Genomic DNA, 15202 nt, shown 5'->3' with positions numbered 1-15202 from the left:
GCGTGGTACATACGCTTAATCTTGCATTGAAGAATATATGTTCACCAAGGAATGTGGGAACCAATCAAACAACATATGATGAAATCAAATGGATAACAGAAGTTCACATGGATGCGGTTGCAATAAAAAACTTTATCATGAACCATAACATGAGACTCTCCATTTTAAGCAAGTTTACTCCTCTTAGATTGCTTTCGGTTGCTGATACTCCTTTTACTTCAATTGTTGTGATGCTAAAAAGATTCAAACTTGTCAAACGGGGTCTACAAGCTATGGTCATAAGTAATGAATGGGCTTCTTATGAGAGGATGACACGGTGAAAGCTAACTCTATTAAAGAGAAGATTTTGGATGACGATTGGTGGGATAAAGTATCATACATTCTTAGTTTTACTGAACCGATATATGATATGATTAGAGTTTGTGACACCGACAAACCATGTCTACATTTGGTGTATGAGATGTGGGATTCAATGATTGAGAAGGTGAAGGCCGAGATCTACAAGAAAGAAAAACTTCCCTTATCTGCTCGTAGTATCTTTTATGATGTTGTGCATCAAGTTTTAGTGGCTTAGTGGACAAAGAATAACACTCCTCTACATTGTTTAGCACACTCTTTAAATCCAAGGTATATGATTTAAACTTTACATGCTTGGTTTCTATTATGTATTTATATTTTTACTTTTAAATGTTGTAGATATTATAGTGACGCATGGTTACTTGAGGATAGTAAAAGACTCCCTCCTCATAGGGATAGAGAAATTTTACAAGAGAGGAAGACTTGTTTTAGGAGATTGTTTCCTAATGATGATGAGCATGATAGAGTCTTGGATGAGTATTCTTTGTTTTCAATGAAGGTTGTTCCTTTTGAAGATTTAACATGTATTACAAAGATGGATACTATGGAACCCAAGTCATGGTGGGCTAACTTTGGTGCTCAAACCCCTTTTCTCCAAACTTTAGCTTTTAAATTACTTGGACAACCTAGTTGCTAGGATCGGAGGCCCTCATGACTGTGTTTGTTTGTAATACTTGTATAATAAATGAATGTTAAACAGAGATCTAACGCAGCGGAATTGAAAACAAACTTTGTAAACACAATCAAAAGGAAAATAGTTTTAGTAAACACATCCTTATCATTGAGTCGAATGATTACAATACAGAAATGATTACAGACATGCTTACATACTAAAGCTCCCCCTCAGCATGATGCTCACTGGTTGATTGCTCAAGATGAAAGGATTGGAGGAGAAGAACTCACTCAGTCAATCAAATGTAACAGTACAGAGTACTGCTCCATTTATAGGCAAGTCAAACCACTAAAGCATCTAAGCTGACATCACCATGAAAGTGACATCTAACAACCTAACAACCTTTAACCACTGTTCTTATACAAACACTGCTAACTTAACCACTGATTCTATACAATACAAGTGATAAACTAAACTACTGCTATTTCCTTCCATTGTTGCATGCTAAGCACTGATGTTGACCATCAGTGCTTTCCTCAAAGTTGATCAGTCCTTGAGTAGGCAGTTCGTTAATCATCAACAATACTTAGATAGCATCAGTAGATTGAACCATCGGTGTTTAATCCTTAACAGTCTTCAGGGCTTCATCAGTAGTTTGAAGGACAGCAGCTGTTGTATTCGGACAGTGGATAGAAGACATCAGATGTTATAGACACTTTCAAGGGGAAAGCCTGGTGTAAACTACTGCTTATGATGAATCCACTGTTGTGAACCAGTTTTGGCTCTAATTATCTGTTCCTCTGATTGGGTTCAATCCCAACAATCTCTCCCTGGAACAGATAATGCCAAAACCCTTCATTATTTTGGATCTTTATTGTCTCATCAGAAGTTCTCTAACTTGTCCTTTAAATTGTAGTTCAAAATCCATAGAACTTGTATCATCCTCATCCCTACACAGTATAAGCTCAAAGAGATCTTGTAGATCTTCAACACCCAGGCCTAGTGCTTGTTCCCTTGATATGTGCTTTACTTCTCCATTGGATCTGATCAGTGTCAATACATGGGTCTTTTGATCAGACATCCATTTTAGTATTTTTGAACCCAATGGGTTTCTTGGGAGAGGTTTATTTACTGATGAGTTTGGAGATTTTGGCCTTGTGAGAATTTGTTGAGCAATATTCTGAGCTTTTACTAGTTCAGAATCTTCAGCTGTATTTTGTTTGAAAGCCCTTTTTATGATATCATTTGCTGCAGCTGTATCTTCTGCAGTTTCTTTTTCAATCTGCTCTTGTCTCTTCTTTTGATTTAGCTCAATGTCTGAGATATCTGCTGATGTGATCAGTGGTTCAGAAGTATTGATCTGCTGTTTTGGCCTTTTGTAGTCAGGCTTCTTTGGGATGTTAGAATCTGTCATCCTTCTTTTCCTTAGCCTTTCATAAGCCTCATCTGTATATTGCTTTGTCCATTTTGATATGGCTTTAGCAGTTCCAACCTTTGCATCCACCAGCTCTTGTTTCTTCTTTTTGTACTCCAAGGTAAGTTTATCAATAGCCTTTTTGTATTTGCTCCAGTTTGGAGCTGTCTTTTTCTTACCTGGATCATTCTTGATCCTCCTGATTCTGTTTACTTCTGGCTTTAGTGCAATGAGTGGCCATTCACTGAATTGTTCTTCTTTAGCTGGATAAAATTTTTCTTTCATGATAAATGCAAGATATTCCTTTCTCATTTCCTTTTGTAGGACGGCTCCAGGTGGCAGATTTGACATATCTTTGCTTAGGTCTCTTGCATAATCTTCCATTTGTTTGACCTTAGTGAGCAAAAATTCCATTCTTTCTGAAATGGCTTTATCACCTTGATCTTTACATTCAATTCTAGCTCTTATATCTGCTTGCCTGGCTTTGAGTTTTAGATACTCATCCATATTTACTGGGTTCCTGAAGCCTATGAGAGAAGGAAATCTTCTTTTTGAAGGATCATCCACTGTATAGAACTGTCTCATCTCATCCTTTACAACTTCCAATTCCAGTAGGTAACTTGCAGCAATGGATACAACATTAGCAGGATTTATTGGTTTGACTAGAGTTGGTGGAGTGGATGGTTGTGGCTTGATAACATTGTAAGGTGTGGAGGATAAAGGAATAGGTGCTGGTATATCATCATTATTCTCTTGAATTTTCCTTTTTCTTGTGTAAAGCTTTTTGGGTGAAGGGGGTTTTGGTTGTGATGTAACAATGGGTTGTATGGTGAGGGCAGTGGTAGATGGTTGGCAAACAGCTGTTGAAACAACTGGTGTTTCAACCTCTGTTGTCATTACAGCTACTGATGTGTCAGTAGATGTCTTCTGCTTTTCAGCGGTGGTGATTTGGTGGGTGGTGATGTAGTCGAAGTGATAATTTTTGGTGATGAAGTGATTTTAGGTGGTGGTGGTGGTAGGGCAGTAGTTGTGGTGTGTGTTGAAGTGATGGTTTTAACAATTGATGAAACCACTGAAGTACCAACAGTGGTTGATACAACAGGAGTTACAACAGCTGTTTGGGTAGAGGTTTGATGCTTGGAGCCTTTGGGAGGTGGTTTGGAGGCATGCTTTGTGGGTCTGGATGGTATGGATTTGGGTTGCCTCACTTGTCTAGTGGGCTTCTTCTTTTCGTCCTTAGGATTTTCATCATCCTTTGGCTCAAAAGTACCCTGTACATTCAGCTCCATGTAAGCTCTTTTCTCCTGTTCCCACCTGGCTTTATCCTTAGCCTCTCTATCCCTTTTTACACTTGCTTTTACTTCAGCAAGTGCATTAGTGGTGACATCCATCTTCTTACTACCATCTGGCAAAGGAATGTCTTTGGTCATGGCATCTTTTTGTGGTTCAACATAAAGACCATCTTTTATTCCCTTCTTCTTCCACTGCTTGATTTTCTCCCCTTTTTTGGCATTATCTGGAGGGGGGTTATCAATGAAGAGAACAGTGGGAGGAGCAGTGCCAGTGGTGTTCAGTATGTGGGCCTTTATAGCCTTAATGTCAGCTTAGGTATCTTTGAACCTTGACTCCATCATATTTCTCAGCATTTGAACATGTTTATCATGCTGCTGATCAGCCATGTGTCTTTGTTGTTGGAGCAGGGGTTGAAATAGATTCCATAACTCATTTGCAGCTGGTGCAGGTTGTGCAGGTGCTTGAGCTGGAACAGCAGTGGTTGAGACCTTTTGAGCTTTCAACAACTGTTGCATCATATCTTTTATTTCAACAACAGATGTCTCAAGGTTGTCAATTCTACCCGTCAATTCTTGATAATTTAAATCATCACCCAACTTAATAGGATCATATGATTTCCCACCGGCAGTGGTTGTATCAATGTGTGATTTAGGGAAGGAATTCCAAAAGTCATCCATTGATGCCCCTTATTCTTGGTACTGGGGTCTTCTTCCTTCAGCACTTGATAGCCTTTTGATGGTACCAGTGGTCAAAACAGACTCACTAGTGGTTATCAGAGGTGCAATGGAAGGAATTGCCTTCAAGGGAGTCTGATTGATGAAACAACTGGCCAAATGTAGATCTGTTGATCCAACACTTGTAGTTGCTGCTCCACTTGAACTACTGACAGGAATTACTTGTAACTCCTGCAGTGTAACCTCCTCAATTGTTGCTGGGATAGCAGATGTATAAGCATCAGACCCAGTCACTTGTGGGAGTGTACTCTCAGTGACAGGTGATTGAGAGGAACTGGTTTCTGTCTGAGCTATAGCAACTGCATGCAACAAGGGCAGTATGGATTGTGGTAATGAGAGGGGTGAAGATATGGGTGTTGAAAGAGACATGTCCTTGGGATCATGACTGAGGAAGATGGATCCAATTGGATCCAGAGCTTCATAATGTGGGGTCCCTGTGCTTACAACCTGATCCTTTTGTGAGGATGTAGGAGGAGTTTGAGGCAAGGGTGGAGATCTTTCTTCCATCTGCTGTGAGGAAGTAGCAGCAGTGGTATTTGGTGACATTTGTGTTGTCACTGGTAGTGTCTCTGGGATCTCATCTTCCAGAGTTGCCTTTTTAGTGGGTTTGGGGGGCTTTTTGGATGATCTCTTTTTAGGCTTTTTGGTGATGGCAGGTGTGGGTTTCATAGCAGTGGGTGTGCTACTATGATCACCTGGAGCAGTGGGCTCAGCAGCAGATACCTGAGGAGCAGTGGTAGCTGCTAAAGTCTGCTCAGGCACCTCTGCTTGTGTTTTTGCAGGTGTTAACATTCTAGTGAATGTTTCAGATGTTAAACCATTTATTTGAAAAGATTCACCTTGATGAGCAAATTTTCATTTTCCTTTCCGAATTTTTGTTTAAGATAGTAGCTTAAAAATCTTGGAAAAAGTAGAAATGATTTGCTATCAACATTTTTTACCAAATCATCAAAGATCTCCTGGGAGTAGTTAAAATTTTCATTGTGTAAAATAGCAAAGCCCAGGTATTAGATCTTTAATGGTATTTCATTAAAAGCAGTTGTTTTATTTGAGACACACATCAAAACGGTATGGAATAAAAACCTTGGTGCAGAAGGGAATAAGCCTTTTTGTAAGGTGTCCCTTTTCATTTCCGCACCATACCCTCTTTCCAGAAAATCAATTTTTAACTCGTTTTTGGGAAAGTAAGTTTTACCTTCCTGATCATCGAGTACAAAGACTTCCGAAATAGATTGTGGAGTGATTTGAATCTTTTTGCCCTTTATGGAAGAATTAATGGCTATAACTATGTCACCTTGATACTCAAGTGTGGCATTTTTCCAAAATTCTCTCTGGGTTTGTTCGTAAATAGGAGCATCAGCAGTCAACAATGTTTTGTACTTTGAAGCTACAAGGGTGTCAATGATGGAATCGAAGGTTTTGGTGGTGGTGGGTTTTATGATTAGACCCACGTAATTGTGAGGGGATTTGTATGGGATTTCAATGGATTCAGCGGCCTTTTGAGTGACCTTTTTGGAAGATGAGGATGATTTTGATTTTGATTTAGTCATTTTGATGAAGAAGAACGAAGAATGATTTGAGACGGAAGGATGAAAACTGCTTTGAGAAAGGAATTTTTGGAATTCAATTCGACAGTGTAAAACCCTGTTTGGAGGGTTTGGTCAGGGTTTTATTTAGGGAAAAAGTGAATGTTGATGTGGCAACGGTTATAGAGATCTGATGGCTAAAAACTGACCATGTGCCAACCTCTGATGAAAAGATGAATAATGGAGGACAGTTGTTTAGGGAACTACTGATGAAGCAAATATCAGTGGTTGCAACGGTCAAAGTGAAGACAGTGGATGATTTTAACTATTAGTGGATAGCTTTATCAGTGGATAAAACATTGATTTTGAACAACGGTGATTACCAAGAAAAATGAAAGAACAGGGGTTGACTTTCAGCAGTGGATAGTATTTAGGAAACAGATGTTTGAACAAAACAGTAGTTAGGGGTAAGATAATGGTAAGGATTTGAAATGCCATTATGTTAGCAACTGTTAGTGCAACAGTGAATAAGCTTTTGACAAATGTTTTGAGCATCTGCTGTTCTGATGAAAGGAATGATTTTGTCTTGTGTAACCACAATATCATGTCCAACATCTGAACTTCCCTGAATCAATGAATGCACACAGTTGCTTGATGACCATTGTTCATCCAATTTTGGACTCTTAAGTGTTTTACATTTATACTCTTTTCTTTTGACTTCAAAAGTTTTGAGATAAACACACTTTTGAGTTTTTGTGATTTTTCTTCTTCCCTTTTTACCCTTCCCATTCATAAGTACTGAAATACTCACTGGGAGGTTTTTATTGAAGGAATACTTATTCCAGAATCATTTTGCAGCAATGTTTTGAGAGATCGGGTCATATTTGTACATACTTATATCAAATCTCACATTACATATGATTTGGACTATTTTGACATCTGATTTTCTTAATGTATTTTTTTAACAAAGCTGATTTGATCCTTTTTAACAGGATTCTCAACCTGTTTTTCAACACATAAGATTTAATAACTAAAGTTTTAATTTCCCTCTTTTTATGTTAACAAAAACACTAATGTTTTAACGAACATAGGTTTTTGTTGACCTGAGGTACATACCTTAGTAGCAAACATGATGGAAACAGCATAAACTTCATAACAACAATTGAAATCAATTTTGTAAATAAAATAATTATACCATAGTTATCAGACATATTTTCAGATCTGAAAACTATAGGTGGTTTATGCATGACATCACTTGTTATGTGAAGTTTGTGTGTCTTATGACATCTTGGTTGTTTTACAGAGTTTTTGAATAACAACTTTGAACGTGATCACTCGTTACTCTGTTTTTCAACTAAAAACGATCAACCTTAGCATCAATGAATTTTGAGCTAAACTGTTATGTCAAATTGAATGTTAGATCGAATTTGACTGTCCAAGCTTTGATACCAGTTGTTAGGATCGGAGGCCCTCATGATTGTGTTTGTTTGTAATACTTGAACAATAAATGAATGTTAAACAGAGATCTAACGCAGCGGAATTGAAAACAAACTTTGTAAACACAATCAAAAGGAAAATAGTTTTAGTAAACACATCCTTATCATTGAGTCGAATGATTACAATACAGAAATGATTACAGACATGCTTACATACTAAAGCTCCCCCTCAGCATGATGCTCACTAGTTGATTGGTCAAGATGAAAGGATTGGAGAAGAAGAACTCACTCAGTCAATCAAATGTAACAGTACAGAGTACTGCTCCATTTATAGGCAAGTCAAACCACTAAAGCATCTAAGCTGACGTCACCATGAAAGTGACATCTAACAACCTAACAACCTTTAACCACTGTTCTTATAGAAACACTGCTAACTTAACCACTGATTCTATACAATACAAGTGATAAACTAAACTACTGCTATTTCCTTCCATTGTTGCATGCTAAGCACTGATGTTGACTATCAGTGCTTTCCTCAAAGTTGATCAGTCCTTGAGTGGGTAGTTCGTTAATCATCAGCAGTACTTAGATAGCATTAGTAGATTGAACCATCAGTGTTTAATCCTTAACAGTCTTCAGGGCTTCATCAGCAGTTTGAAGGACAGCAGCTGTTGTATTCGGACAGTGGATAGAAGACATCAGATGTTATAGACACTTTCAAGGGGAAAGCCTGGTGTAAACTACTGCTTATGATGAATCCACTGTTGTGAACCAGTTTTGGCTCTAATTATCTGTTCCTCTGATTGGGTTCAATCCCAACACTAGTTCGTCTTCATGTGTTGAGCGAAATTGGAGCACCTATACATTTATCCACTCGCTTAGGAGGAACAGATTGACTACAAATCATGCTCAAGACTTGGTTTACATCCACAACAATCTTCGGCTTTTGTCTAGGGCCCCTAATGATGATGTAAATATATGGGATGTAGGTGGAGATGCTTTTGACTCGATGGAAGATGTAGGATTTTTGGAGTTTGCTGATCTTTCATTAGATGAACCGGAACTTGAAAGCGATTTGCTTGTTAACATTTGATTAGATTAGGAAGATATGGGATTATTGAACTTTACATCAATATATAACTATTTTGGGGGGTTTTGTGTTACATTATCTTTAATATATATTTATTTTTTATATGTTTTTATTCCCGTACCCGTCCCGTCCCCGCTTCTTGAATTTTTTTAGTTTTGCCGTTTCTCGTTCCCGTTCCCGTTCCCGTCCCTGTTTCCCGTTCCCGTACCCGTCCTAGTGCATCATAGACGTGAGGAATACCATGGTTTGAAAACAACCTTCTTGCCCGCTCCCCACCGGTTCAATTTAACGAGCTTCACGGTCTGATTGGTGATCATAAATATATCACTCGGTCCACTGTTTCTTCATCATCGGCCTCTCCACAAGTCTTCAATGTTACCACTGCCGCATCAACTACTTCCCAGGCCCCCGATTTGGCTTCGATTCTGCAGCAGATTACCAACCTTCAAATTTTGGCAAACCAACTTGCTTCCACAACTCAACTGTCGGCATCACCATCGGCTCCTCAGGCAAACTATGCTAATCAGACTGCCTCTTCAAGACCGACCCGTGGATACGGTCGGGGCCATGCGTTTTCTCGCGGGGGCCGTGGTCGTGGTGGTTCATAAGGCTCTCGCCAATTTGCTTGGGCGTCCACTCAAAATATGGTTTACGGTCATTGCAATAGGTGCGGTATTGGTCATATTCCCTCACAGCGCCCGAATCACACCAGCTCTTCTCGTGGATCACCTCAAGCGAATTATGCTAACTCTGAGGCGGGCTCATATACTACTTGGACATCGGATACAGGCGCTAATTCCCATGGTACTCCTAATCTTGCTAGTATGGACAACTCGGACGTCTATTATGGTAATGACTCCCTCTATGTTGGTAACGGTAACTCTCTTCCAATTCTTCATGTCGGTTCAAAATCCTTTTTTACCTCAAAAAAAAAAAACTTACAACTTAACCACATACTTCATGTCCCGGGCCTACAACGTAACCTACTTTTTGTTCACAAATTTTGCAAAGATAATAACGTTTTCTTTGAATTTCACACTTCTTTTTTGTTGTGAAGGACGAGGCTACCAATGCTATCCTCCTCACGGGCCCAAGTGACCAGGGTCTCTACTCCATTCGCCTACCTTCTTTTCAACCGGTTTCCAAGATGGCATTTACTGCTTTTCGAGCTCCATCTACTATGTGGCATCAACGACTTGGGCATCCTCACTTTTGATTTTTTCAATATATTGTTAAAACTTTTTCTTTACCTGTTTCTGAAAAACTTTGTTCATCTTTGTGTACTTCTTGTCAATTGGGAAAAATGTCCAAACTTACTTTGCCTATTTCATCTTTTCGTAGTAAAAATATACTTGATTTGGTTTATTGTGATGTTTGGGGCCATACTACCACATCCTTTGACGGTCATCGTTATTTTTTGTTATGTGTTGACCATCATACCCGCTATATGTGGTATTTCCCACTCATGCAAAAATCCGACGTTTTTAATACCTTTACAAATTTCGTTCACCTAGTTGAACGCCAATTTAACACCAAACTAAAAAGTGTTCAAACTGATTGGGGTGGCGAGTTTCGGAACCTTACTCAGTTTTTTACATCCCATGGTATTTTACATCGTCGCTCGTGTCCTCATATGAGTGAACAGAAGGGCATTGTTGAGCATCGCCACCACCACGTCATGGAAACCGGTCTCACTTTACTAGCCCAATCCAAACTACCATAAACTTTTTGGTCATTCGCCTTTCAAACCGTCGTCTACCTCATCAATCGTCTACCTTCTCGTCTTTCCTCAAACAAATCCCCATATCAACTAGTTTTCCAACGTCCTCACAATTACTCATTTCTTCGAGTATTCGGATGTCTCTGTTTTCCTTATTTACGTCCATATAACCAACACAAAATTGATTTTTGTTCTACTCCTTGTATCTTTCTCGGTTATAGCCCGTCTCATCATGGATATCAATGCCTTGATCAAACTACTCACCGAATCTACATTGCTCGCCATGTCTAATTTAACGAGCATGTTTTTCCCTCCCTTACTGAACCCTCCATCGACCCTCCTTCATTGTCACACCCCAACCGATGGCGGAAACATCGGGGTGCGAGCACTAAGCGTTCAGATTGTTCATGAGATTTCCACAACACTAATTGTTTTGATAAGGATTAATAGATTTCATGCAAATAGTCTAAAACATTGTCACCAACATCATATTACAACCAAACGTATATTGTTCAAATTGTCTCAAAATACTAAGTTAAATAGGCGACGTTCCTAGAGCATCATCCTAGCTTGTTTTCCGTGTTCCTCAGCAACCTATCAGCCTGCAACATGTATTAAAATATCAATACAAAAGTATTGGCGAGTATACAAGTTTGATAATAGAATAATAGATTAAAACAACTCATATCCACAGTGTAAGCAATAAAATAGTTTCAGCCGTGCTAGTGTTCGCAGTCCACGAAGTGATAGTCCAAGTATCCCGATGCTTTAGTGTTTACCCAAGACTCAAGGTAAACTAGAATCCTCCTAACAATACCCCCGAAGAATAATGGGAGAGGTGCACCCCCTATAGCGCTACTATTGTTAAGGCGGAACTAAACACCCTGGATTAAACGTCACATAGCACAAATAGAATACTAGAATGCACAAGTTTTCACAAACACATAGGATAGAGTATAGATTGCCAAAAGTATTTAGTTTACTAGAATACATGTTACACCCTAAAAGTTAAAAGTAAAAAGGGGATCGAGTATACTCACAGTGATTTCTTAACAGTCGCGACTGTTATTGGATCAAAGGGAGCTTTTTTAAGGATTAGCCTGATTAGATTACAATAGGGTAAGAGCCGGGCAGGATAACGAGATTGCTCAAAGTGTTGAAACAGTCACCGGATCGAAGGACTGTCCGATCGGATTGCCAGTCGTTCGGGTGGCATACGTGTTGTAAGGGAAAGATGGCTGCCCGATCGGATGTCTATCCGATCGGGTTGCCAATCGAGTGAAATTCACAATTAAGAAAAAGACGAAGGTGGCTGTCCGATTGGACGGTAATCCGATCGGATTGCCACTTGGTCCTAGTGCAGAAACTTGGGTCGTCCCAATCAGACGGCTGTTCGATCAGACGGCTGTCCGCTTAGACTTCCAAGCTTGACAGTTTACCAATGTTTGGAAAAATTCTAAGTTTCTAGTTTAACGGTGACGGCACGACACATACTATGACAACAGTAAACTCGTTAGCACAAGGCCGTCCTGATCGGGTGGGAATCAACCCTACCCAATCAGTCGTCTGTCCTTAACGAACTTATGTCAGAGTCCGTCTCATACTCGTCTTGCCCAAGCCGACTTTAGGCTATGCATCAAGCCCACAGTCGGTTTAGACCCGATTCTTACCAAAATAAGGCAAAAGTTGAAGAAAAGATGAAGAATATCCCAAATTTTATATGAAAAGCAACGATTTAGCTTAAGTTTTTATGTAGAAACGCATGAAATACCTTAGATCAGAGCTGATTCTCGCTTAGAATGACATCACATGGCAGTTTGTACAAACCACCATGATGACATCACCCTCAAGAACTCAGATCTGAGAGATTTCACGGTGAAAAGTGTGATTTCAAGTAAGAATCACGTAGAGAATGATGTGTAGATCAAGAAAGTACAGAGATCTAGCTTAAACGTACCGAAATCGATGAGAGAATGAAGAAAAAGACGTGTGTGCGTGTCTTGGTCGAGCAGAGCTGTCACATCACTGAAAGGTGATGTGACAGGTCTATTTATAGTGTGGAGGAGAAGAGGAGGAAAAAGGGAAGTGTGTTTGGTTCGGACGGTCGTCCGATCGAACAGTTGTCCGATCGGGTGGTCATCTGGTAGGGTGACAATCCGATCGGATGGCAGTCCGATCGGATGGCCACTCTGGCTAACCCAACCTTTCCGTAATCCAGTCTTTGATTGTTTTTGGGAGTTAGATTAAGTGTTGCGTATTGTTGGGTAATAGAATAACTAGATTATAGCATACACATCGAAAGTTTACAAGATTAAATAGATTCCGCCAGTGACAAGGCTGCAATCTCTCGTTCAACCAAGAATCAAGTTTCACGAGTCTCAGGAGTCAGGCACCAAATAGATTTAGGCATTCCAACGTAGATTTAGACATTCCAATATAGGTTTAGACATTTCAAGCACATAGAGTTTAGACATTCTAAGTATATAGACATTTAGGCATTCCAATCATATAGAATTTAGGTAATCCCACATATAGACATTCCTCATTTAGGCATTTCAACATTAGGCATTCCAGATAGACATTCAAGCATAGATTTAGGCATTCAAATCATATAGAATTAGGCATTTCCAAACGCATACTTAGACATTCCAAGAAAATAGACGATCCAACATAGATTAGGACTAAAATAAGCAAGAAGTTAAACTTCAGCGACTATTCTTGACAAGAGCCTAAAGTTCAGGGACGCTGGGCGTTACGTTCATCCTCCACAGCCGCTACTTCCTTTTCTACAATTCCTGATCCGCTATTAACCATTTTCGATAACCCATCCATTCCTACAACCGAACCATCGCCACCCACCCCTTCTATTTCCGAACCTGTCCAAACCGCCCCTATTCCTCATACCAACACCACCCAACCTACTTCCTCTCCTTCGCAACCAACCACGCCCCGTTACCGACCTCCTCATCTTTGGCCACATCCTAAACCCCGAAAAATTTTTGACCCTTCAGCCAATATCGCCACCACCGCTACCGTTCCTTCTGAACCGACTTCCTTTACTATTGCCAACGAATCTGCGGATTGGCGTCAAGCCATGGCAGCCGAGTCGCACGCACTACACAAAAACGAAACATGGCCGTTAGTTCCCCCGGTTCCAAATTCTAATGTTATTGATTGCAAGTGGGTTTACAGGTTGAAAACTGATCAACATGGGAACCTGACTAGACACAAAGCTAGATTGGTAGCAAAGGGTTTTTTACAGCAGTCTAGCATTTATTATCATGAGACGTTCAGCCCTGTGGTCAAACCAGCCACCATCCGCACGGTTCTTTCTCTTGCCGTCTCTAATAATTGGTCTCTCAAACAACTTGATGTGCAAAATGCGTTTTTACACGGTGATCTACATGAAACGGACTACATGCGTCAACCACCGGGCTTCGAGGATCCAAAACATCCTAATCATATTTGCAAGTTGCACAAATCCCTTTATGGATTAAAACAGTCGCCCAGGGCATGGTTCACCAAACTCTCAAACGTCTTACAGCATCTTGGTTTTCATGGTTCCAAAACTGATCCATCATTTTTTATCCTTAACCGCTCGGGTACACATGTTTACCTACTAGTTTACGTGGACGACATCTTTATTATGGGCAATGATCCAAACACAGTTAATCGCATTATTACCTCACTTGGTCAGCAGGTATCTCTCACTGACATGGTTCGTCTTACTTACTTTCTTGGTATTGAAGTTCTCCATACCTCTTCAGGTCTTATCCTCTCTCAATGGAAGTATATTCAGGAACTTATCGATCGAGCCGGGTTAAAATAATCGAAACCACTTGCAACACCTACAAATGCCAAAACAGATATGATAACCAAGGATGACCCACTAATGTCCGATCCCACAAGATATCACCATTGTGTTGGAGCACTTCAGTATGCCACTTTATCTAGGCCCGACATTGCCTATGCTGTCAACAGGGTATGTCAGTTCATGCATGAACCTCACGAATCCTATTGGACGGCTGTCAAACGTATAATTTGCTATCTCAAGGGAACGTCTCAACTGGGCCTTCGTTTTACATCGAACTCAACGTCTACATTACATGCCTTTGCTGATTCACATTGGGGTGAGCGGTTGGTTCCTATTACAGCATATTCGGATTCGAACTTAGTATCATGGTCAGCTCGTAAGCAGAAAACTGTCTCTAGGTCGTCTACTGAATCCGAATATAAGGCTATTGCTGATACAATTGCTGAACTCATCTGGTTAAAGTCTCTTCTACAAGAACTGGGAGTTAAGTTGAATAAACCCACTCTTTGGTGTGATAATCTTGGAGCTACGTATCTTTCAGCAAACCCGGTGTTTCATGCTAGAACTAAACATGTGGAGGTAGATTTCCATTTTGTTCGTGAGCAAGTCAGCCAAGGAAATCTGAAGGTTCAATTTATTATAACAGATGATCAAATTGCCGACATCTTCACGAAGCCGTTATCAACTCAAAGATTTGAATTTTTAAGATCCATGTTGCAGGTCGTTACCCGCCCTCAACTTGCGGGGGAATGTTAAGCCAAATATTTAATTGTCATAAGTTAGAGGGTTATTATTGTAACTAGTAGAATATATATAAACCTCTTTGTAATCAATATTCAATCATGAATGAAATTATGAGTTGATATTGCACGAGCTCTTCTTGGTGCAGACCTTGCTCGGTCACTTTTAAGATCTTCTAAGGTCTTCACAACCATCGTCCACCACCCATCACCGTCTACCACCACCGTCCACCACCACCCATCGTCCACGACCACCACCCAGCACCCAGCACCCACCGTCCACGTCCACCAACCACTGTCCACGTCCACCATCCACCATCCACGTCCACCACCACCATCGTCCGTATACCACCACCAGATTATTTTAAAAGTATACGTACGTTAAAAAACAACAGGGTCGTCTACGAAAATCACAAAAAACTTTTTGGCCCTGTGCGAGATAAAAGATTTGGGCCCTATTCGGCA

Source organism: Helianthus annuus, chromosome 14 (assembly GCF_002127325.2).
Source record: "Helianthus annuus cultivar XRQ/B chromosome 14, HanXRQr2.0-SUNRISE, whole genome shotgun sequence".
NCBI classification, from domain to species: Eukaryota; Viridiplantae; Streptophyta; class Magnoliopsida; order Asterales; family Asteraceae; genus Helianthus; species Helianthus annuus.
Note: the sequence above shows the minus strand (reverse complement) of the source record.